Source organism: Sebastes fasciatus, chromosome 13 (genome assembly GCF_043250625.1).
Source record: "Sebastes fasciatus isolate fSebFas1 chromosome 13, fSebFas1.pri, whole genome shotgun sequence".
In the NCBI taxonomy this organism is placed as follows: domain Eukaryota; kingdom Metazoa; phylum Chordata; class Actinopteri; order Perciformes; family Sebastidae; genus Sebastes; species Sebastes fasciatus.
This window is the reverse complement of record NC_133807.1, coordinates 17,321,281-17,344,604: the sequence shown is the minus strand read 5'-3', so window position 1 is coordinate 17,344,604 and position 23,324 is coordinate 17,321,281. Positions and strand designations below refer to the sequence as shown.

The window sequence follows — 23,324 nt, the reverse complement described above, 5'->3', positions numbered from 1 at the left end:
AAAAGAACCTTTAACCATGAGCAGACAGATCAATGTTGCGATCAGTGTAGTGATGACACATCTAAGTGCAGCACTAAGTGGTAGATGAAGGTGATCCGTTACCTGTGTTGGCAATCCACATCCAGCCCTGGCTCGTCACCACTCATCCCGTGTCTGCAGCTTCAGCTGTCCTGCTTCCGTTTTTCTTTTCTTTTTTTCTTCCTTTCTCTTCCTTCTTTCTCTCCCCTTTGGCCCTCTTCTTCTCTTCCTTTCCCTCCTTCGTCCTCTCTCTCCCTCCTCCCTTCCTCTTCCTCTCCCTGCACTTGTTTGAGTCTATTTCAGTGGCAGCAACAGAGGAGCCCGCTGCGACGGTGGCATGGTTTCCAGCACTTTGGCAGAAGGTCACATTATCACTCGCTGGTAAAAAGGGGGGGGAGGGAAGAAGAAGAGGAGGAGCAGGAGGAGGATGGACGGAGTGATGGAGGGAGATCGGAGTGAGCAGGTGCCGAAGGAGGAGGAGGAGGAGGAGGAGGGAAAAGAGAAACAAAACAAATGAACAAATCGTCCACAGTTGCACTTGAGCTCGAGGCTAAACGTTCCAGGTTAGAATTAAAGTTGAGACAGCTACCTCAGGCTTTCAGGTACCATGTCCCAGAATGCTTTGAGGAGAAACCTGTCAGCCTGCATATCTGTGTGTGAAGCAGTTGTCTTTTTTAAGGTCTTCAGCAGCTGCTCACCTCTGGGGGGAAAAGATAATTCCTCTCTTGGCTGGTGAGTGAGACTTCAGAAAAGCTCCGTAAGCTGCCAGAAACTTACACCATGTTATAAATATCAGCGCAAAGCAAATCCTCAACATTCAACTCTTCAGTCTCGTCCTTGTCCGTCACTGCCCAGCTCACACAGACACAGATGTACTCCATATTTGGCACCTGTCCACACTGTGAGTCCCATCTATCACAGATTGTGCAGGGTGACCCTTGTTTTCCAGTCTCCCGTCTTCGCCCTCCTCTGGTGCGAGTGGCGCTCTTGTGGCCGCTCCATCAAAATAAGACTCAAAGAAATGATCCAGCTGCCCGGGACGAGGATGTCGGCGGCCGGCGACAGATGGCCGGAGAAGAGGGACAGATGCGAGTCAGCCTCTGGAGTTAGAAATATCTTCTAATGTGTCTCTTTTGCTGGAACCGCCCCCTGCCTCCCCCTGGAAACACACCTTGTTTGTTTGGTCTCCAGTTAACTGCACTTGTTTGTCTTTTCCTACCTGTGCCCCTCCTTCCTCCATCAGCAGGGCTGACTCTAGCTTCACTGACCGGCTGTAATCCTAACTCCTACACTCCGTGTCACAGGAAGGGCTTGTGAGCTCTAATCATTATGTAGTAAGGATTTATCCTCTCATTCTCCCTCCCTCCTCTCCGTTTCCCTTCCCTCCCTCCACCCCTCCCGTTTATTTCCCTCCCTCTGCCGTACAACTCTCAACATACTACAGCCTCTTTTTCAACCATCTCAGTACAACGCATCATCTCTCATCACTCTTCCCCGGGACCCATTCATTTGTCAACTCGTCCTTTTTTTTATTTTTCCGCGTCTCCCGTTACGCTCCGTGTCTCGTCTGTCTTGCCGCAGCTCACATCAACAGGTTTGTCCTTGAAACGTTCTCTGGGACAAACGGAGTCAATGCTCACCTTTTTCTTTCCTCTCTTTGTGCTTTATCTCTTCAAGTATGAACTGTATGTGCCTTTGTACGTACAGTATGCATGGAGGTCTATGTGTGCAGTACTTAAATACTCTACTTTATGTGTATATTACCATATGCAAGCATACCTTAGAGCCTGACTGGCTGATTTTAGCTCATCAAAGCTATATCAGTATCACGCTGGACGATATATAGAAAGGAATTTCGGTACAGAAATGTCAGAGTTTGAGGTGGTTTAGAAACAGTCTTGTCATTATAACATAGTTTTTCCATCAGAGAGCATGGACAAGTTTTTCCCACTCCATGGTCACAAGTATGTGGACATCCTTACAAGTCATTCCAAAACCGGCATTAATCTGCCTCCACTCTTCTGATTTCACGTTTTCCACCAGATCTTGGAACCTGACTCAATGAGTGTAGAAGCAAAGAGGCAAAACTCTGGTGCTTTTTTGACAATAGCTTCTAAATGGCGCTGCGGTAGTGCTTTCGCCATTTTGTACTGAAAATGCCTATGAGTCCATTTGCATGGATGTATAAAGACACGTCTGTAAATCAGAGGATTTTCTTTTCGAGGTAAATCAACATCCCGGTTCAAACACTCAAATAGCCCTCATTGAAGTCATTGTGTCCTAAATGAACTAAAAACTTTCCTCAGCATAATGAACATGCATCAGACCCACGGGACTGCACCGACATTAATATCTCTGTTCCAACACAACAAGGCTGTATCGGCCAGTAGCTAGTTGTGCTAGTAGCATGATATAAACAGGATTTAATGTAGTTGTAGGCCATTTACTAACACGCAGGGCAAAAGCACAGTGCACAACCTCTTATACATCCACGGTCTGTGGTCTATTGGACATTGATTTTGGACGTCCTTGACATGAAAAAGTTTGAGATTGATCTCAAAATCTGTGTGCTGGATTTTTTCTAACTTCCGTTTATGTCCATCGCTCACTTTATGCTCCTCTGGGAAGCAGCCGGGCAAAAAAGTTTAATAAATAAATAAGTAAGTTAGTAAGTTAGTATAACAAAAGTTATAATAGTATGCATATTTATAATATTTTTATTGTTAAACACAGGCCATTTTGGTAGAGACATTAAAGTTATGACAATAGCACTTTGTAGGCGGACGTTTTACTGACGTCTGGTAGTCCACTGGTAGTCTACTGGCTGCTGGGCATTGCTGATGGAACCACCAATTGACTTTTACTTCTTAGCGATATACGTTCTTTGCCTGCTGGCAGGGATTTGTTCCCACTCAGCAACAAGAGCTTTAGTTAGGTCCTACGCTGATGTTGGGTGATGCAGTCTGCGTTCCAGTTCGTCCAAAAGGTGTTGGATGGGGTTGAGTTCAGGACTCTGGGCGCAGGTGAGCCAAGATCTTCCACACCGAACTGGGAAAACGGTTTCTTTATGGACCTGGCTTTGTGCACAGGGACATTGTGACGTTGAGACAGGGAAGTTTGACGAATTGTTGGCACAAAACTGGAATGATACTGTTGTTTAAAACAGTATAGTATGATGTAGCATCAATATTTCCCTTGGAACTAAGGGCCCCAAACCAGTTCTGTCCACATACGTTTGGCCACATAATGTTGTACTGTACTGTATATACAGTATCTCATGAGTGTGGATGTTGGTAAAAGAGTAACAATGTATTGCAGTACATGGATGACAAAGACATGTTTCAGGTAATTTTGAAACATGTAGTTTGTCCACCAGAGAGTGCGAGTTTATTTTTCAAACATCAGCTTAACAAATGTACAATATTGGTATGATTTGATTTTCTGTTTTTACAGTATGTGGGGACATGAACCCCCTCATTTGTAATCAGAGCCTACTATTGTAGACTTAACTGGTTCTTCTTGCAAAAAATGGTGAAAAAATGAAAACAAGCGATTCTCCGTTTTTCCGGCTTGTTTCTGGAGCGTAATGATTTGGTTTCACTAAGACTCATTGAGCTGCTGGACTTCATGAAACTCTAGGACTTCAAGCTGCAGTTTGTTATTAATTAGACAATCTTTTAGTTTGAGAAAACTGTGACATCACACATTTGTTTGTGGACTACTGTTTGGCAGCCTCGCCAAATTTCACCCAGCGAAAAAACTTGAGCACAGACTTCTTGGACGGTCTGTTAGTACAATTAACCGCAGAGAGAGCCGTATTATTTGTTCAATATTTGCAAGAAAAATTCTCCAAAAGGCACCAACACCACAAACACGTCTGAGCTAGCAGCTAGCCTGTTATGCCCTTAGTTCTGCATAACTTTAAGCCTTAATATAATTTCAGCAGGTGAGTGATATAAAAATTCACCCCCGTACAGTCGTCATTAAAAAAAATGTTTTGTACCAGGCTGCAAACATGTTTATTTCTGCTGTAAAGTTGGGCATTTTAACATCAACAGGGTCTATGGGGATATGGGATACATCACTCACTGGAAGATGATTAGACCTTACCCTCTTTTATGGACGTTAATACATAAAACCCACTTCTGACTTAATTGTAGCAGTTTCACTGACTGCAATGAATCAAAGTGAGCCCTCGGATTTGAAGCTCTTGTTGACTTCAATAAATGTTTGTTTTTTTTAAGTTCCCTGCGCAGCTGGATTGCAGTGAATTAGGGCTGTCATATTTTATTCACAATTTGAGCTATTGTTACTACACGTCTGTAGAATTGAGTAAACTAGCAAGTCGGAGAGGTAATGTGTGGAAGTGGATTTGACACCCTGGATAGAAATTTTTTGGTACTGACTTTGTAAAATGCATACTAAAAAATGTCACATACTGTTTTAGCGTGCTAAATAGCATGTTAGTGTGGAATTTCGGACGCAACCCAATGGTATTATGGCATTACGGTATACAAACACTGGACACTATGCCAGCATACATATCCCACAATGCAATGCGGTAGTGACGACAACGTTCATAACAGACGTTGACAGACAGCTCTGTAATGTCAATAACGCTACAATTTAAGTGTAAGTATAAGATTACGCTTTGCTAGGCGTAATGTATATTTTTTAATTAATTCAGACTTTGATTCTCACAAATCATAATTTTGGTCACATGAGGTTGGCACGGGTTACCATGGTTACACGTCTCCATCCGGCAAGGAGGCTCTCAGGAAGTGACGACGTAAATTATTGCTCAGTGTGTCTGAAAAGATACATACTACTGTTTATTCACACAAAAGTATGTTGAACGGTACAACACCTGTTGAGTATAGTATGTGATTTCGGACGAAGCCTTTTTGTTGATACTGGAGCAGAAATAGAATAGAAAAATCCTATTTCTATGTTCATAAGCTTCAAGTTTTCCGAATTGTTCCATTTTACAACAGCATTTTTTCCAGGAATATCACCACAGACACCCTTTTCATAATATACAGTATAAATATTGCAATATTTTTATCAGTGGGCCATAGGCTCAATCACCATTGTGTTTCCTCATTTGGCGATAGATGGTGACTTAATAGACATTTAGTTAAATGGAAATCTTCGAGACTGCCACTTTAAGGAGGAGAGGTTTTAACATAAATGTTAGATTTTATGGATGCAAAAAAGGAGGTGGAGCAATCCTCCGATCGCGTGCTCTCTCTTTAGCTGCTTGTTTCCTCCTGCATCCCATTAAGCTTTGATTTTATAATTTGACATAAAGCTCACGATATGCATGATGTGATATGCTTCTTTATGACGTGAAATAACTTACTGAAGGTGTTCAAGAAACCTCTGACATGCTGAGAATGGTACATTGGAGAGTTTTCTTCTTCACCCACTGTGCTAAAATACAACCTGAGCTTTGACCTTGGCTGACCTTGATCATCATCCAACAGATGTTCTCCTCACTGCTTATTTCACCTGCCCTCCTCTCAGCACAGGACATCAGTGTTGTTGTCATCGGTCTGCAGGATGTGTAAAGTTTAGATATTTTTAAAGGTCACGCTGTCTTTCAGGACAGAACACAGCAGTAAGACAGACTTGACTTTAACAGGCTGTCTGCAGGTGACTCATGTCTGTCCCTTCTTCTCTCAAACTCACCACAAACATGCTGCCTGAAGCTGTTTTAGCCCCACTTTGCTGTTAGGGTCAGGGCATGAGCCCCCCCTAGAGTTCACAGAAGAGAAATACACCTGCTGATTTGCACGAGAAATTATTGTTCAAAAACACCCTTATCTGTGCTTCCTAATGCACTTTGCCTTAATCCTTAACATTTTAGTATTTCAGCCTGTACTCTGCTTTTACACTTCCCCCGAGACTTTCGATAAGCACAAAATGATTTTGTGAGCACCCATTTATGCACTTCCAGGTCACATTTGCATATATTACACTGCCAAGCTGCAAACAATCTCCCTCACAAAGACAATTGCAAACTGTCGCAGAGCACAAAAAAAGCCATTAATCTTAATTTTTTCACCCTGTGGATGAATCCCTGGAAAAATGAATCCTTTCTCCCAAGCAGGAGGACATCAGGGGGATTTTATGAGGCTGTCAGGGCTGCACTGAGAGATGTGTCGGCAAGGCCATATTTGTTTCTCTCTGCGGCCGACGGTGGAGGCTGGACAGCATGACCCCAATCGATCGCTCTACCATAATAAATGTCCATGAATCCCCTGCTTGTGATCAACAGCTTATAGAGTTGGCTATCCTCGATCGATAAGTGATCGATAAGGCAAACGGATGGGACTGTAAAGCAAGAGGTAATTACGTGTCGGCTGGTGTTGGGTGGGTTTTCAGGTTTGTGCTTGTTGTTGAGGATAACAGGCTCCGTCTGGTGTCACTGTAGCCAAGAACGGATACATGATACTCTGACCGATGATTAATGGTGCTACTTACCATCCTTCCTTAACTTTTAGAAGTCACAACTAATAATAATGTTTAAGAATAACTCATTCTCTAGGAACATGAAACCTGTGCAGATTCAGACCTTTGTAAAAGTCATTTAAGGATTGTGAAAATTACTTTTGAGTGTAAAACTACTTTTTTTAATAATTGCATGCCTTTGATCAGTCTATCCATTACAAGCAGTAACAGTCACTCCTTAATATAAATTCAGACTTCCTAAAATCCACAGTATAAAGCCACCATGTGTAGAGTCTAGGGCTGTCAGTTGATTCAAATATTGTATCGCAAATTAATCGCATATTTTCTTATTTGTTCAAAATGTACCTTAAAGGGAGATTTGTCAAGTATTTATCAAGATGGGAGGGGGAAAATATGCTGCTTTATGCAAATGTAAGTATATATTTATTATTGGAAATCAATTAACACAAAACAATATTGTCCAGAAACCCTCACAGGTACTGCATTTAGCATAAAAAATATGCTCAAATCATAACATGGCAAACTGCAGCCCAACAGGCAACAACAGCTGTCAGTGTGTCAGTGTGCTGACTTGACTACGACTTGCCCCAAACTGCATGTGATTATCATAAAATGGGCATGTCTGTAAAGGGGAGACTCGTGGGTACCCATAGAACCCATTTTCATTCACATATCTTGAGGTCAGACGTCAAGGGACCCCTCTGAAAATGGCCATGACAGTTATTCCTCGCCAAAATGTAGTTTAACTTTGGAGCGTTATTCTCCTTCGCGACAAGCTACTATAACATGGTTGGTACTAACAGATTCCTTAGGTTTTCTAGTTTCATATGATGCCAGTATCTTCACTCTAGCTTTAAAACCACTACAACCTTGCAAGTTGCATTAATGCATTAAAGAAAGTGGTGTTTAAATAAATTTGCGTTAACGCGTTATTACCGAGTTAACTTTGACAGCCCTACAAATTGCAAACAATAACTTAAGTCTTAACTATATTTCTCTCATGAATTGTAATGAATGCATGTTTGCTCAGTAACCCAATGTGTAAATATGATTATGATGTGCAAGAAGAATTACTGATTATTTTGGAGCAGTTCTGATTCACTTCATTTGAAGCCGATTCAAATTCCTCTCTGACGAGCCTGGGTAAGACTCATCTCTGCAGACTGCCACATTGTGCACGCTGTGGCTGTAGGCTGGCATTCATAGTAAACTATAAGGTTTGGCCGAGCAGGTGGGCTGAGCATGGAGGAAGTAACACATGTCAGCGGCGGCGGCAGAGGAAAAGGCAGGCATATGTTCTCTCTTTGTGGCCTGGCCTTCCCGCCTCACCGGACAATATGGCAGAAAAACACATCTGACCCAAAATAATATCCTCACAAACGTCATCACGGCAGTTGCCAAACTCCTGGCATTTACAAACACGCTTCTCTTCTCTGTCTGGGTTTTCTTGTAGCTATTTTCAGAAGTGTTCTTGTGACTGAGGCGGGGAAAAACAGCGAGGTAAAAGGCCAAACTTGGCTGTCGTAGATCCCAAGAGGCAGGCCGAATTTATCCCCGTCGTCTCCAAGTATCGAGCAGTGGCAATCTCAGCTTACACCCTGAAACCTGTTTCTCTGTTCACATCGAGGCTCTCGGTGCTCTCAGTCTCTTTTCCTCCAACGCTGCTGCTTCTGACAACAAACTATAAATCCAAACAAACAAATATTAATTCTCAAGCATGTTGTTTGTTGATGAATCATGATCAGATGTCTTGATTTATTAGCCCTCTTTTCAAGAATGAACGGTATGTGCTTAGCCTACAGTCTGTGGCAGTGATGTTTAATAATAGTAGCTATTAAGTAAGTATTGATTTGGCTACTTTCAGGTCACAAGACGTCTTTAAAACCGTGCTGAATTTCAGGTGATTTTTAGATGTCTAGGTTACATAAGACCATTGATCATTTCAGTGTGTAGGTAGGACTTGCTTCACACTGAAATGCTGTTAAAACAATGGTCATAAATACGCTTTCCCTGCATCACCTTTATCTCTAGGCAACGTGACACGATTTTGGTACTGGAAGAGTTCTGGTTTCCGTGTAGTCCAAGTAGTGTTGACCGATCATGTTTGAGCAGGCTTTGGTTCAATGCATGTTAACAGTCCCTGTGGAGAGCAAAAGAAGTGGAAACGCATTGGCCGACATGCAATCCGGGAACCCATCGGCTATCGTCTGACGATGATTTAGCTTTTAGTTGGTTTAAAATTAGTTTGTAAACTCACTACTTGTGAAACAATCCCGCCGTAAACATCGTCTCTCAACTCCAACTGCAGTATCACATTTCAAGTTGCTAATCGGACTGTAAACAATGCAGCACACGGAAAGGGAAGTCTTGGCCCGGATATCCGCCGAATACCCCAGAAATATAACCACTTGCCCCCAGAGGGTTATCCGTCGACCGCCATCACACCAATAGCAGATGGTTTCCGAGATTGACGCTTTCCTGCCAAGTGATCTCTTGTGGTCATCGGAGAAATTTCTGTGCTCTCTAAGTAGCAATTGTGAAAATAGTGTTATGTTTTTACAGCGAGGAGGTGTTTGGTTCAACAAATTCTGTGACTTTGATATGGGATATTTTGATATGGGAGAAAGCTGTTCTCATCTGTTCGTCGTTTGATTGTCTCGACAACCATTCATCTGCTTGGCAGTGTCGAGTGCGACCTCTTGAGATCTACGTGACAGATTTGTTAGTAGTGCGTTACACACTTGTAATTCAGATCTTCATTTTTCTTCATTTTCTCAGCAATTTCCTTTTCATTGAAACCATTGCTGCCCAGGAATTTGACTTTTTGACCGAAAACTGAAAAATGCTCATCGTTTTTTTTTTTTTTTTTAAAGGCACTGAGAAAGTGCCTATTCTGTAGTTAAGGTTTGAGGAGTTGTATCAAAGCCATGCTGTATTGTGAAATGTAGGTATTCTCCAAGATCAGTGGTGAAAGATGTATTAGGATTCTTTTGTTATGCAACAGTTACAATACCACAATATAACAGTACACCATTACACGTCCTGCATTTAAGGATTTATGAATATGAAACTAGACATATACGTATTATAATACGTACATACGTATTTGTGTTAAAATATCTGAAACTATCAGCTGCTTTGGGATCAGTTGAAGGGTTACATGTGCAATTCTCACAAACTCAAAAACTTTGATTATGTTTAAAATGATAAAATGTAGTCAAGCTGTAATTTCAGTAAGTTTCTGAGGAGTTGTTATTTAACAGCCATGTTTATAGCATAAAAACTGAATCTGCAAATGTTAACTTCAACTTTCAATTTATTGTTCTCTGTGAGAGATTTGTGTCTGGTGATCGGCAATCTGGCGGTACGATTCAATATATTGCAGTATTGTAAGCAAGGCAATGTATTGCAATTTTCTAAATCTTATTTTAGGAAAGTTGTCATAGTATAATGAACACACCACCATATGCATAAAATCTGAGTAAAAAAAAAAGTTTACTTTTTTATGCAATCAGAACTTTAGAATCTGTGTTTGCATTTATTTAACATCATAGCACCACTTTTTGTGCAATCTGAGCCACTGTCTCCCACCAATCTTTGCATGTGAAACATTGATTACAAATTGTGTTTTTAAGAATCAATACACACAAAAAATATCATTGTGATACTCAAGTGTATCGATATTTTCTTACACCCCTAGTAACAGCCAGGTTAAACACAGATTGAACATAAAATACAAGGCAAAATATGTAGACATATGTTGAAAAAAAACAACCTCACAAGCTCACATAAAGCAGCATAACATAAAACCTGGAGTATGTCCTGCCATCATCATCCAACCCAATCATACTTCTGCCATCAGAGTCATTTGACAGATGCTATCTCATAAAACAAAATGTAAATGATGTGTGAAATGAAGCTTCCTCACAACCAAATGTTCCTCTCACCCATGATGCTAATCGTCCTGTCTCCAGGTCATATAGTCATCTCCGAGGCTGGGCACCGTGGTGTCATTCAGCTCTTCACACCTCTTTTTTACCAACCATCAGCGCCTGGAGCCTCAGCCTCAGATGGCCAGTCCGCTGGGTGTCCCGAGGCTGTCTGGCATCTCCGTCCAGCAGCCAGCGGCGTTTCGGTCGGGGCCTGAGAGCCTGGACACAACCTGTCATGCCATTAAGCATCTGTGCACTCTGGGAACTCATGCCAAGCTGAGACCTGTTTCCTGATGGATGATGCAGTCACTGTAAACAACTCAACAACAGCGCTCAGGCCTCTGGTCCATTTTCTCTGTTACCTGCCATATGTCGCCAAAAAGGAGGAAAACAAAAACGATCCAAATATACAGAAAATTAGCTTCTTTTTTATAGAGCTTGTTTGTTATACAAGCAAGTTTATTTCCTCATATACTATCTGCCACCAGCAGCTGAGCTTAGCTCGGCTCTATAGTCACAAACGATTGTACACAGAGCTGATGCATCAGTGTTTTACAATCTGATAATGGTAAACTTCCGTCTTTGTCAAACACACATCCTGATGGCAGACACATGCCGGTATCATCCTGTAACAAACAGAACTGCACACCAGAGGGGAGAGATGTTTGCAATCCAAAGCTGTTAGCTCAACTGTCACAGAGTGATATGAAGCCTCTGTGTTTCTGGGAGGACAGTTACTGCAGCTGATGGATGTGATAGAAAAGTTAAAGATGCAGCGGAGATACATAACTGTGCTGCTGCAGGGGCCCCGCTGCTAAGTGTGTGCTTCAACAAGACATCACAGCCTGCTGATAATCACGTTTATTTATAGAACCCCAAAGCACAACTGTGTCCAGGAAATCTTTTAACTTTGCAAGAGTGAAGAATGCAACACCATGGATGTCCAGACTGTCAGAAGGTGTGCACCGTTATCCCCATTTGTACAATTCATCACACAAAAAATACAGTAAGCATGTTCACAGAAATCAGAAGCAGTATGAGTAGAAGAATTACACTTAAATTATGGACATACTAGCGTGTAAAGAGATAATCAATGTTCACTTCACCTGTCAGTGGTCATAATGTGATGGGTGATCGGTGTGTATATAAGTAGTGGACGTATGGTGCCTTCAAATGGGGTTGTGTTTACTGTGTTTACGAGATGAGTCCATATGAACGCCTCCCTCTTGGTATTTACGACCTCGTAAGTGGAAAGTTTCTGAAAGCTCCAAGTACACGACTTGTGACGTGTTTGTTGACGTTGTCAGAAATGGCAGACCTCATAGACGTTAATTTTTCGGGGCATATATTGTATATTGTAATTTTAGTCATATATTGTTTTTCTTGGTAATTCTATAATATGTCTGAGGAAAATGTTGATATTCCCAACAGCCTCATCCTTTCTCCTCTGTCATTATACCTTTGCATTTACTGCATTATGTTACCCACTTGCTAGCTTGCTAAATTGTTAGCCTCTGTGGCTTCTAGACGCCAACAGTAACGTTAATATTGCCGTTGCGTAGCAGCGGTGTTCTTCACAACTTAACCACTTGAACGCCACGCATATCGTGTACACGACTTCCCATCTCGTAAACACGACCCCATATGAAGGCACCAGCAGTCACCGTGACATCACCCATTGGTTTGTGGGCTATGGCTTTGAAGCCTTGAGGTTGGCACTTTAGTCTTCGCTATCTTGGTTTTTGGCCGTAGCCATCTTGGTTATTTGCAACCGGAAGTGACACAAGAGGGTGGAGCAAATTACAACCGAATGCTGTATAAGACATTTTTTTTAGGCAACCAAAATGTTACAATTAACTTTCATGAACTGAAAACACACTGTGAAAGGGATGAAGTTCTAAGACGAAAACACGGACAACTCCCAGACCGGACAACCCCGTGGTAGCGACTTGTCAATCACAACGTAACCACGCCCTAAAGCATACCCTGCTTTATGGTCTATTTGACTCTAAATGGGACCAGATTTAAACACCATAAACTCATGTTTACAATGTTTACTGAGGTAATAAATCAAGTGACAAGTAGGGTCATTTTCTCATAAACCTCTATACAATCAGACTTCTTTTTGCGACCAGAGGAGTCGACCCCTGCTGGCTGTTAGAAAGAATGCAAGTTTTAGGCACTTCAGCATTGACTTCACTTTTCAGACCCCGGAGTTGCCCACTGGTTTGGGCTTATCCACTTTGGAACAGAGAAAGGAAATATGAATTACTACAGCATACAGAGATATTTTAGACAGTAGTGTTCTTCCAACTTTGTGTCAACAATTTGGGGAAGGCCCTTTCCTGTTTCAATGTGACAATGCCCCTGTGCACAATATGGTCGGGAACCATTTACATTTGAACGAGTACCGGTACCTCGAATTTTGTACCGCTACTCAAAAGTACCTTTTTTCTGGTACTCTGTAATAACAAAAATTTCAGTTGTAGAAAATAAGTCCAAACTTCTCAATTTCAACATTGCTATACATTTAGCAGATTATACACACCACACAACACATCCCCACTGTACCTCCCTCTCCCCTCCCAAACTCGTCCCTACAACCTCTAGCCTGTCACAGTCTGTCACTGGGGCAGAGCGTGAGACTGCTGACGCACATGTGGGATGTGTTGCCCTGGCCAGCTTTGCATTTCGCATTACAAATATTGCGGCGAGCGTAATCTGTTGCACAATGCCAGCTCCATAAAGAAATGGTTTTCCCAGTTTGGTGCAGAAGAACTTGACTGGTCTGCAGAGTCCTGACCTCAACCACATCCAACACCTCTGCGATGAAAACTGGAACTGGAGCCAAACCTTATCACCAAACATCAGTGTTAATGTGTCCACATACTTCTGGCCATGTAGGCATAAGTGCCTCTGTTTAGTATGTATTCCATTTATTAACACTCCATAGTATTAATTAAACACATCTTTTAAGTTGTGATGATGATGAAAACTAAGATGATCAGATTTCAGCCTGAGCAGCATCCAGTCAGTCCGTTTGTGTCTCCTCCCGTGTGCTGTGGCTCGGTCTGACGTGTGATCGAGGACGTTCTCTGCAGGCGAGCGTCACTTGTTAGCACCATCCCCGAGACTTCACACACATGCTGCGACTGAGAAGTGTGTCCTCAGCACCTGTACAGCAGACAGCTGCTGTCATCACCAGTGTGTCAGCACCCTCTAAAGGCCACTCAGAGTGATAACCACTCAAACACTATGTGATTTGATTCAGCATCCAAAGCGTTGGCCCTTTTTGGCTTAAAAGGTGGCAATATGGTAGAAAAAAAACATGCACATGTGAGGTATCCACAATTTTCCATGCTCTACATGCAGGGCATCCACCTGCATGGGCCTTTTTTGGCTTCGGTACTACTAGAGCAGCCTTGCCAACCAGTCCTATAATCCACAGGGTGAATAAAAATGGATTTGGCTGGAACAGACGCCCAGTAAGCCGCCTTAAACCAACAGGCAGGATCGTCCAGGACACAGATTCTCTCATGTACATCCTCATTTTTCACAGGTCGTACACACCAACCTGCAGGTTGCACATTTTATTCCAAAACTTTTTATCAACCTAGCCAGCATCTTACAATTATCCTCCTAAAGGTGCAGAATAAATCCCATTAATAATAATGTCTAGCACAGTATGAGTCACATGATCGGTTTGACAGCAGAGAGAAACCCCTGATTATGCTTCTTGAGGACTCGTTGTTTGACACCTTTTGGTAATGATCTTTCCACCAGTAAAGCAGCAGCATAACTGCACATGTTTGTGGAGGACGGAGGCTGTCAGAGTGAGTGAGGGTTTTCTGGCACGCCGTCCTCTCCTCCCTCCGTCTCCAGAGGCCTCGGACAACAGACGGGTCACAGCGAAGCCACATTTTAAATCCGGTGTGCAGATGGACACTAGTAGTTGTTCTAAATCCTGAGCGCCTTGGCAGCAGAGAGAGGAGAGAGCAGGCCTAGACCGATACGTCTTCATGTCGATATTGTGATTTCACTATGAACCACATGTTGGTTTATATAGGAACACGTTTACCGGTGATATCAGAGCTCCGTCCCTGATTTGTTTTGGTTAAAAAAGCCTCTGAAAGAGCACTTGTAAGGTAAAATCTGTCATATGATATTAGCTTTTCACGATTAATGTGCATTTAATTTCAAGCTGTATCTTAATTTTATTAAAATATTTGGTAAACATATTTAATATTTAGATAAAAGTAATGTATCAGTTTGCACTCATTAATTACCATGTTAGTAATTTTGGTTGAATCTGTCCTTTAACTAGGTTTCGTTACAGTGGAGACTTTTTGTGTGCAATGCTATCAATTTATCAAAGACTTTTCCAGTGATTTGTGGAAAGTTGGGCCGTGCTCATCAGTTTCTAGTGTTCCCCATGTGTTGTACCACTGTTTTATTCTGTACAACTCGTAGCGTTTGTTTTCCATCCGTCTTGATTCTACTTTAAAGGCCTTTACACTTGTGGACGTGACAAATAAACGACACAAAAATGCGAAATACTCACCTGTGAATATTATACGTTTATTGTGAAAGGTAAGAACGGCAGGAGTAGATCTGGTCTGCTCTGCCTTTGTCAAGGTGGAAAGGAGTAATACATTTTGCCGGCTTGGTTCGGACTACGGCGCCTCCATGTTGTTTCATAAATCCAGTTGCAATTTAACCCGTTCAACATGACTGGATGATGCCTTTATTCGTGGTGCGAAAGCTTAGAAAATCGACCTTGTTCCAAAAAAAGTGTCGCTCTTTCGCCGTGTAATATTTGCATTCTGTACTGAAAGTACTAATGACAAAAACAACAGTTTTCAAAAAAATATATACGTACGTAGGAACAAAATAAAACACCCCCAGTGTGTGAAGAAAATAGAAATAAGAAATAAGAAATTTGTGTAAAAACAACATGTTTTTAGATTTTAGATACAGCCACAAAATATCAGGCATGAGCAGCTTGAAGAAATATGGGATATATTTCAGACATATGGGTCTAACCATGGAGGGCGGGTATGATTCAGTTCGAATGTGAGAGGTGACGGAGATCCAGAGAGATAACACAGTCAGGTACATTGATAAATAAGAGTTTCATTCATTTCTTTTACAAAGATCTGTTCATGTCAGCTTAAGTCTTCCATCTTCTCAGATCAGAATCATAAACACCTCTCATCCTCTGCTCCATCTCCTCAGTCTTACCTGCTTTATTCTGCTCTTCTTTTTTTCCTATTTGAACTCACGCATGTATTTCTTTCTCTTTACCTAATGTCACTTCTGAGCTCCTCTGCTGAAAGTGCACTCCAGTATTAACATCACTCCACTCAGCTCGCTATTCTTTAGGCCGTAACAGATTGAGTTCATTTTGGGAATGGGTCAAAAAAAATAATGTATCGCTGCAGGAGGCAAATTTAAGGAAACTCATTTCTCTTTTTAGCTTTTTAATGGAAGAGTGCAGCAAAGAAAAGAATCACATCCCTGCTATAGAGAGACAAAGTCCCCCGCCTTGTCCTCTTTTCCTCTAGATTCTGTAACTCATTATGTTTTCTCTGTGACATTGTCTTTAATCAGTCTTTCTGAAAAGCTGAAAGACGTACCTCATATTTCCTGTCCAGATTATGAGATAAATGGGAATTACTGGATAGGTGAATTGTCATTTTAACTAAGAAAGAAAACAACATTTACCATGTTAGGATTCAATAATACAGCTCATATGAGGCTTTTACACTGTGTCAATGCATAAATCATGTTGTATTTCTATTCAAATTGTTAATTTAGAGTTTTGTTCAGCATTTGTGGAGATACATGGGCTCATACTTTGAACATTGTCATGTACTGTATTTTAATTTGCTCACAACCTCCATTTCCTTGAGCTTCTTACCCAATTAAATGAGAGCGTTTATCCCATAGTGGGATTAGTGGATTCGTCGTTTGTCAACAAAACTTCAAAACAATCTCTGGTTCCAGCTTCACATTTTTAAATGTGATGATTTACTGCTCTTTGTTGTTGTTGTTGTATCATTGAGTATTTACAGTATATTATATATTTTTGAGTTTTGGAATCTTGGTTTGGACAAAAAAACAATTTCAATATGTCTCTTAGAGCTTGGCAATTTGATGGCCATTTTCTTTTTTTTTGGACTAAATTATGATTAGATTAATACATTTATAGTAGGGCTGTCAAAGGTAATCCGTTTTACTAATTTCTTTAACGCAGTAACGATCTTTCGGAGGTCGTAGCTTTGTCCGTTTTAATATCATATCATAAATCATATGAAACTAGAAAACCTAATGAATCCATTGGTATCAACAATGACATACGGCTGTGGCTCAGAGGGTAGAGCAGGTTGTCCACCAATTGGAATGTTGGTGGTTCGATCCCCGGCTACTCCAGGTCACATGTCGATGTGTCCTTGAGCAAGACACTTAACCCCAAATTGCTCCCGAAGGCATAGCCATCGGTGTGTGAATGAGTATTTAGATTAGATCCTGATGGGCAAAGTTGGCACCTTAGTAGCCTCTGCCATCAGTGTGTGAATGTGTGTGTGAATGCTGACATGTAGTGTAAAGCGCTTTGAGTGGTCGGAAGACTAGAAAAGCTCTATATAAGTCCAAGTCCATTTACCATTTACATACTAGCTTGTCACAAAAGAGGTTAAATAACGCTCCAAACATGAGCTACATTTTGGCGAAGAAAAACTGTCATGGCCATTTTCAAAGGAGTCACTTGACCTCTGACCTCAAGATATGTGAATGAAAATTGGTTCTACCAGTCTCCCCTTTACAGATGCTATTGATGATAATCACATGCAGTTTGCGGCAAGTCATAGTCAAGTCAGTACACTGACACACTGACAGCTGTTGTTGTCTGTTGGGCTTGAGTTTACCATGTTATGATTCGAGCATATTGTTTTATGCTAAATGCAGTACCTGTGAGGGTTTCTGGACAATAATTGTAATTGTTTTGTGTTGTTAATTGATTTCCAATAATAAATTCATACATACATTTGCATAAAGCAAGCATATTTTCCCACTCCCATGATATTTTCCCCCCACACACTCCTCCCTCCCTCTCTCCTCTCTTTCCATTTCCTCTTTCTCAGCCTCATTTCCTCGTTTCTCCATCTGTCTCTGCTGTCGTTGATTTGCTGCCTCGTGCCAACAAAGTGAGTTTTCTAATGCCCGGCTCTCAGATCACCCAATTCCCCGTCTGACCTTGCATTACCCACAAGGCTGCGGGTCGTCGGCCGTGCGCTCACCTAATTCCACAAATTGTGGCTGGAGCTCCTGTTCTGTTGAGCCCAGCACTTTTGTTTCCATTTATAGCACGGCGCTTTTTCAGGATTTTTATCATTATTTTCCCTGATAGGTTGAAGGAGGGAAGGTTAGTTTCAGCCCGGCTGAATTCCTAATGACAGCACCTCCACACTGTTGTAAAGGGTATTAAACCACAATTGCATTAAGCCGTCCAGAGTGGAGCGAATGTCACGCAGGCCAGTATTTCCTCTTGCCTTTGTGCTTCATGTGGGAGCGCCCTGCCGAGGCTCAGGTAGTTTTGCAGCATGACAGGCTGTGAAACATTCTGCAGGACATTTTATTATGTCATCTGTGTGCATGATTTCGGTCAAATGTAATCACTGAGCCGGGAACATGTTTAACCCTCCTATTGTCTTCCCGTCGACTGTGCAACTTCTGTCTTGTTTGACTGTTTATAAAGCATACAGTATAAATTATCACCAAATTCTGTGAGACACCTTTTTGGCCAACTTCATTCCAACTCATTACCACACGTTTTTTTTTGTTTTTTTTGGGGGGAAATTAAGGTTAAAGGGACTATTTGTAACTTTCAGATGCTTCTTAACAGCAACACCTGTGGCCGTGAAATCAACGAAGTCAGCGTCGGGCTCGCGCTTGCTCGCTCTCAATATACCTGAACGAGCATCGCTCAAAACAGTGAGGCGACACAAGTCAGCTAAAACCACAATATCACTCTATATTTCAGCTGCTTGGCAGTAATGTTAGCTGCGCATATGCGAGCACGCATGTGTGACGACCCGCTACATTTATGCGCGTACAAAGTTACAAATAGTCCCTTTAATAAACCTAATATCCGTGAAATTATACCTAATTTTTTAGTTAAACCCCCCCCCCATAAATTGTGAATTATTTTGACTATTATCAGAGAAACATAATGTTGATGGATTATCACAGGCTGGTATATGTCAAAGTTTAATCCGAATATTGTTTTGAAACCATTTAATTTTTTTTAATGGCAGCAAATAATGACACCTGTGGTCTTCCAAGGTCAAAATTTATGCTATAAATTTGAATAAAACACCCATAAGTCATTCATTATTTTTTTGCAAAGACCAAAGTAGGGAACCATCCATATTATTTTGGGGCAATTAGATGAAAAAAAATCCATATTTATGATATAAATGAAGTTTGAAAACAGGTCATATTTGACCCGAGGACAACAGGAAGGTTAATGCTGTGTATGGTGTAATGCCAGTGATCAACAGTTTCCACCAGAAAACTTTTTACCACTAAAAAATGTTCAACTCTTCTGAGTTTTTAACCACATCACAAGCAGCTCCCTGCTGATGGGTAGTTCATTACAAACTCATGCTGTTCAACCAAACTTTATTCAAACCCACAGAACTTTACTTTGAAATCCCAAAGTTGGCAGGCTGAATTTTGCAGAACTTTGTATGAAATTGTTCACATGGCATCCATAAAAATCAGCATTTCATTATACAGTATGGTGCGACCATAAAAACACCTGGAGTTCTGGGTTTGAATATTTCTTGTATATATATTCGTGTGAACATCATATAGCTTCAATAAAGAACTGGAACACAATGTAACAGAATATGCATGATACTGTCAGAAAAATAAATATCAGCTTAAGTGTACACTATATTTAGAATATTTTCACTGCTTTACCTTACTGTCAGACAGCCCTTTATGACGGGGAACTGAAGCCATTATCTGTGCTCTATTCTAAGCCACCAAACTCCATTGACAAAAACAGTAATTTTGTGTCGCAGAACAAGGAAGTTGCTGGTCTACCGCTGCCTCGATTGTTTAGTTTGTTATTCTATGACTTTGGTGTTTTTTGTTCGGATTCACCAAAGTCACACAACAACACAAAGAAACTAACCGATCGAGGCAGCGATAGACCAGCAACCCCCGTGTTCTGCAAGGTAAAATTGATGTTATTGTCAATGGAGTCTGGTGGCTTTGAAGACAGCATAGATGAAGGCTTCAGTTCCCCGTCCGAAAGGGCTGTCTGACGGCAAGGTAAAGCAGTGAAATACATTTTGTTGTTGTTGTTGTTTCATGAAGGGCGGCAACTAAAGGTTATTTTAATTGTCGATTAATCTGTTGATTATTTTCTCTATTAATCGAATAGTTATTGGGTCAATAAAATGTCAGAAAATGGTGAAAAATGTGGATCAGTGTTTCCCAAAACCAAAGATGACGTCCTCAAATGTCTGGTCTTAGTCCACAACTTAAAGATATTCAGTTTACCGTCATAGAGGAGGAAAGAAACCAGAAAATATTCACATTTAAGAAGCTGGAATCAGAGAATTTTGACTTTTTTTCTTTAAAAAAGTCTCAAATCGATTATCAAAATAGATGGTATTTAATTTAATAGTCAACAACTAATCAATTAATCGTTGCAGTTAATTCTGGTTGCATTGCACTTTTTCAGGAACAGCAGGAGTGGCAGCTTCTTTAATATTAACTTTCCTTCTGTGGCCCCGTTGGTTCGTGGCCACAGTTTAACAACTGGTTCAATTATTTGTGCCTCCAGAGCAGCTTTAGGCTGTAAGATGCTTGTTTCAGTGATGTGGTCTCATTCTGATATTCAGCTTATTATGACTGGGTGCACTCTATAATCCATACTCTCTGTGATTTTTAGGCGTTTGTCTCCCTCTTCTGGATCGATAGTGTGATCACAGCTTGCATCACTAGGAGTTGGACACTGTGTACATGCTGCCACAATAAGTAATGAGCCCCTAACATGAGGTTATGAACAGAGTATCAATAACCATTCATCAACCAGTGTGTTGGATGATTGATGCTGCAGAAGGAGCATGTAATACACAGCTTTTTGCCTTTTATAGTTCTCGTTGTACCTGCTTTTTTCTTAAATTTGACAAATACTGTAAGTAGCCCCTGATGTTCTTTTTAAAAGCCACTCAGCACTTGTTGTGAGTCCAAAGTAAAACTTCTCAGAGCGATGTAAATGAAGCCGGCTGCAGATGGCTCTTAGCAGGGCCGAGCGCTGCAGCGTTAGCAGCAGATGGTGGAGCGCCGAGCTGATGGATGCACTGTCTAAAGCTCCAGACAAGAAACCTGCTGCTGCAGCTCCCAAACATCCACACAACACACACACACACACACACACACACACACACACACACACACACACACACACACACACACACACACACACACACACACACACTGCAGTATGAAAAAATATGATGTATATTATAAAAGCAATATATGCTACATTAGTTGATTTATTAGAGAAGTAAGTAGTGTTTTTATATTATTCTCAGATGAAACGTTTAGTAGTGTTTGATGAGAAGTCTGTTGATGAATCCGGGTTTCTGCAGTTCAAATTAAGAACTTTTTAATACCACATATAATGCCAATTAATACTGGCCAAACTATGAAGGCATGATGGAAAAACAGGAACAATATGGCTTGGAATTATTTACTATTAGCAGCAGTATATAACATATATATATATAACTGTTAATGATATCATTTATTAAATTAAGGCAACCTGGATCCAGATTTATGGGGTCCGATCAGTCTCAATATTAATGAATGCACACGGAAGCATTTACACATTTATTTTGTGATTTATATATAAATGACTCTCTCCACAAAAATATTTTTTTAAATGCACACAGAAATAGTTATCGTTGTATTCAACAGGGAATTATCTGTAGCCAATCAGATGTCTCGCTCCTTTCCAGCCAATCACATGAGCGTGTCTCATGGATTTATTAAGAGAAACTGGATGTAATTGTAATAAGGATCATTACAGGTGTATCTGCTCAGGTTTGATTGCTTCAACACTTAGCTGGGATTCATAAGTTGAACGTTTGACCACTTCACCAGAGCTAGCTATCTGACTACTTTCCATGTTGGGTTGACCCCATACCCCCGTAGGAACATGCTCATTTCATTGGCTGAAAAAGAGGGAGGCATCTGATTGGCTACAGATAATTCCCTCATGAAAAAAATGCATTTGTGGATCAGTGTACGTCAGGGGAGTCTCAAAAAAAAAACACACACACAAATGCAGTGAAGTTCACACATGACAAGAAGTTTCTAAATGCAGGTTCAGCAGTTTGTATATAAATGTAACATCTAAATGTGTTTTTGATGAAAATTGCAAATACTTTTAAATACATATATTTGTGGATTTCTATTACATTTATTTAAAAAAAAGACATATTTATGTGTGCATCAGAAATATATTTGTGAATTTTTTTTAAATGTTTATGTGGATTTTTTAACTTTATATACAACAATAACTATTTCTCTGTGCAGTGAAAAATATTTTTGTGGAGAGTCATTTATATATAAATCACAAAATACATTTGTGAATCCTTCTGTGTGCATTTGTTAATATTGAGACTGTTCTGACCCCATACAGATAAGCAACATTAAATGGATAAATAGATTAACCAGTTAAAAATTATTACTTAATTTAAGTTCAAGTTTTTGCTGAAATCAATACTTGCCCATTATAAGATGATCGGCTTTCCAGCTAGCTGCAGTAGTAACTGTTTGCTACAGCTCTGATAGTGCTGACGGAAACTCCATTAAAAAAAGGATTAAAAAACTGTCGCAACAATCCCACTTTTAGCTTATAGGTGTGTGTGCTATCTTCCAGCAGCCTACAAGTCAGATACACAAACATTTCAAAACATTATGTGAATTTTTTTTAGACTTTATAAATAAAATGTAAGACTTTATTACCTTCTATGGCCTTTTTTTGAAGAACCTAAATTCAATGTTTGCAAAGACCTGCAGGTGGTAACTGAAAAGCAATGGACCCTCTCGTGTAGCGCTGAAAATAATTGTCGATGGATAATTAATTGACAATAGTTTTGATTATTGATTAATAAATCGTCTGTCAAGCAAAAATGCCAAAAATGCTCTGGATACTATGATTGGCTTTTTTCACCATTTTCTCACTTTTGATTGACGAAATACTTTATCAGTTAATCTATGGATGGGTTACTGAATCAAACGTAGCTGAATCACATCTGATCCAATATTTATTTACATTACACATCAGTGTTTCTGTTCCAATATAACACAGCAGATCAGTCATACATACGGACTACAGTAGGGCTACATTATAATAAGTAAAGCAGTATTTTTGACTGGAATAACTCTTTTTGAATAAAATTGAACCTGCTTCACAGGCTTTCTTTGATGCTTTTTATAATATTTTGTATCGCATCCGCTGGATCTGCTCTTGCAGGATGTTTGCAAACACAAAAACTAAAGTTCAGGTTTTAAAACAACAGCAGCAAGAGTTACAGATAACCTACGAAATATTGAAAAAAAAGATGCCGAACGGCTGCAAGTAATTATATTTCTGTTTTTAATTTGTCTCATAATCATTCACTGTATTAATAATTAAAGAAAAACTGCTGACAAATTCATCAAAAAATAAAAATTATACTTATTTTTTATATTTTAGTATTTCTTTAATTTGCAATAAGTAATAACTTTAAAAAAGAGAAAATAAATACATATATAAACATAATGTATACTGTATGCACATACAAGAAACATTTAAATTAAATATAGAAATAA

The 23,324-nt window shown here is 40.3% G+C and overlaps 1 protein-coding gene and 1 long non-coding RNA gene across 3 annotated transcripts in view; one reads left to right on the top strand and one right to left on the bottom strand.

Moving 5' to 3' along the window:
- Positions 1-1,352, bottom strand: part of grin2ca (glutamate receptor, ionotropic, N-methyl D-aspartate 2Ca) — an 89,906-nt gene extending 88,554 nt beyond the window's left edge. The window contains exon 1 of one of the 2 annotated variants that reach the window (XM_074655852.1): positions 103-1,352. The gene's annotated coding sequence lies outside the window, so the exon portion shown is untranslated. The remainder of the gene's footprint in view (positions 1-102) is intronic. The other variant, XM_074655851.1, reaches the window with a different exon arrangement.
- Positions 1-23,324, top strand: part of LOC141780580 (uncharacterized) — a 148,990-nt gene that overhangs the window by 89,871 nt on the left and 35,795 nt on the right. The gene's annotated exons all lie outside the window — the stretch shown is intronic.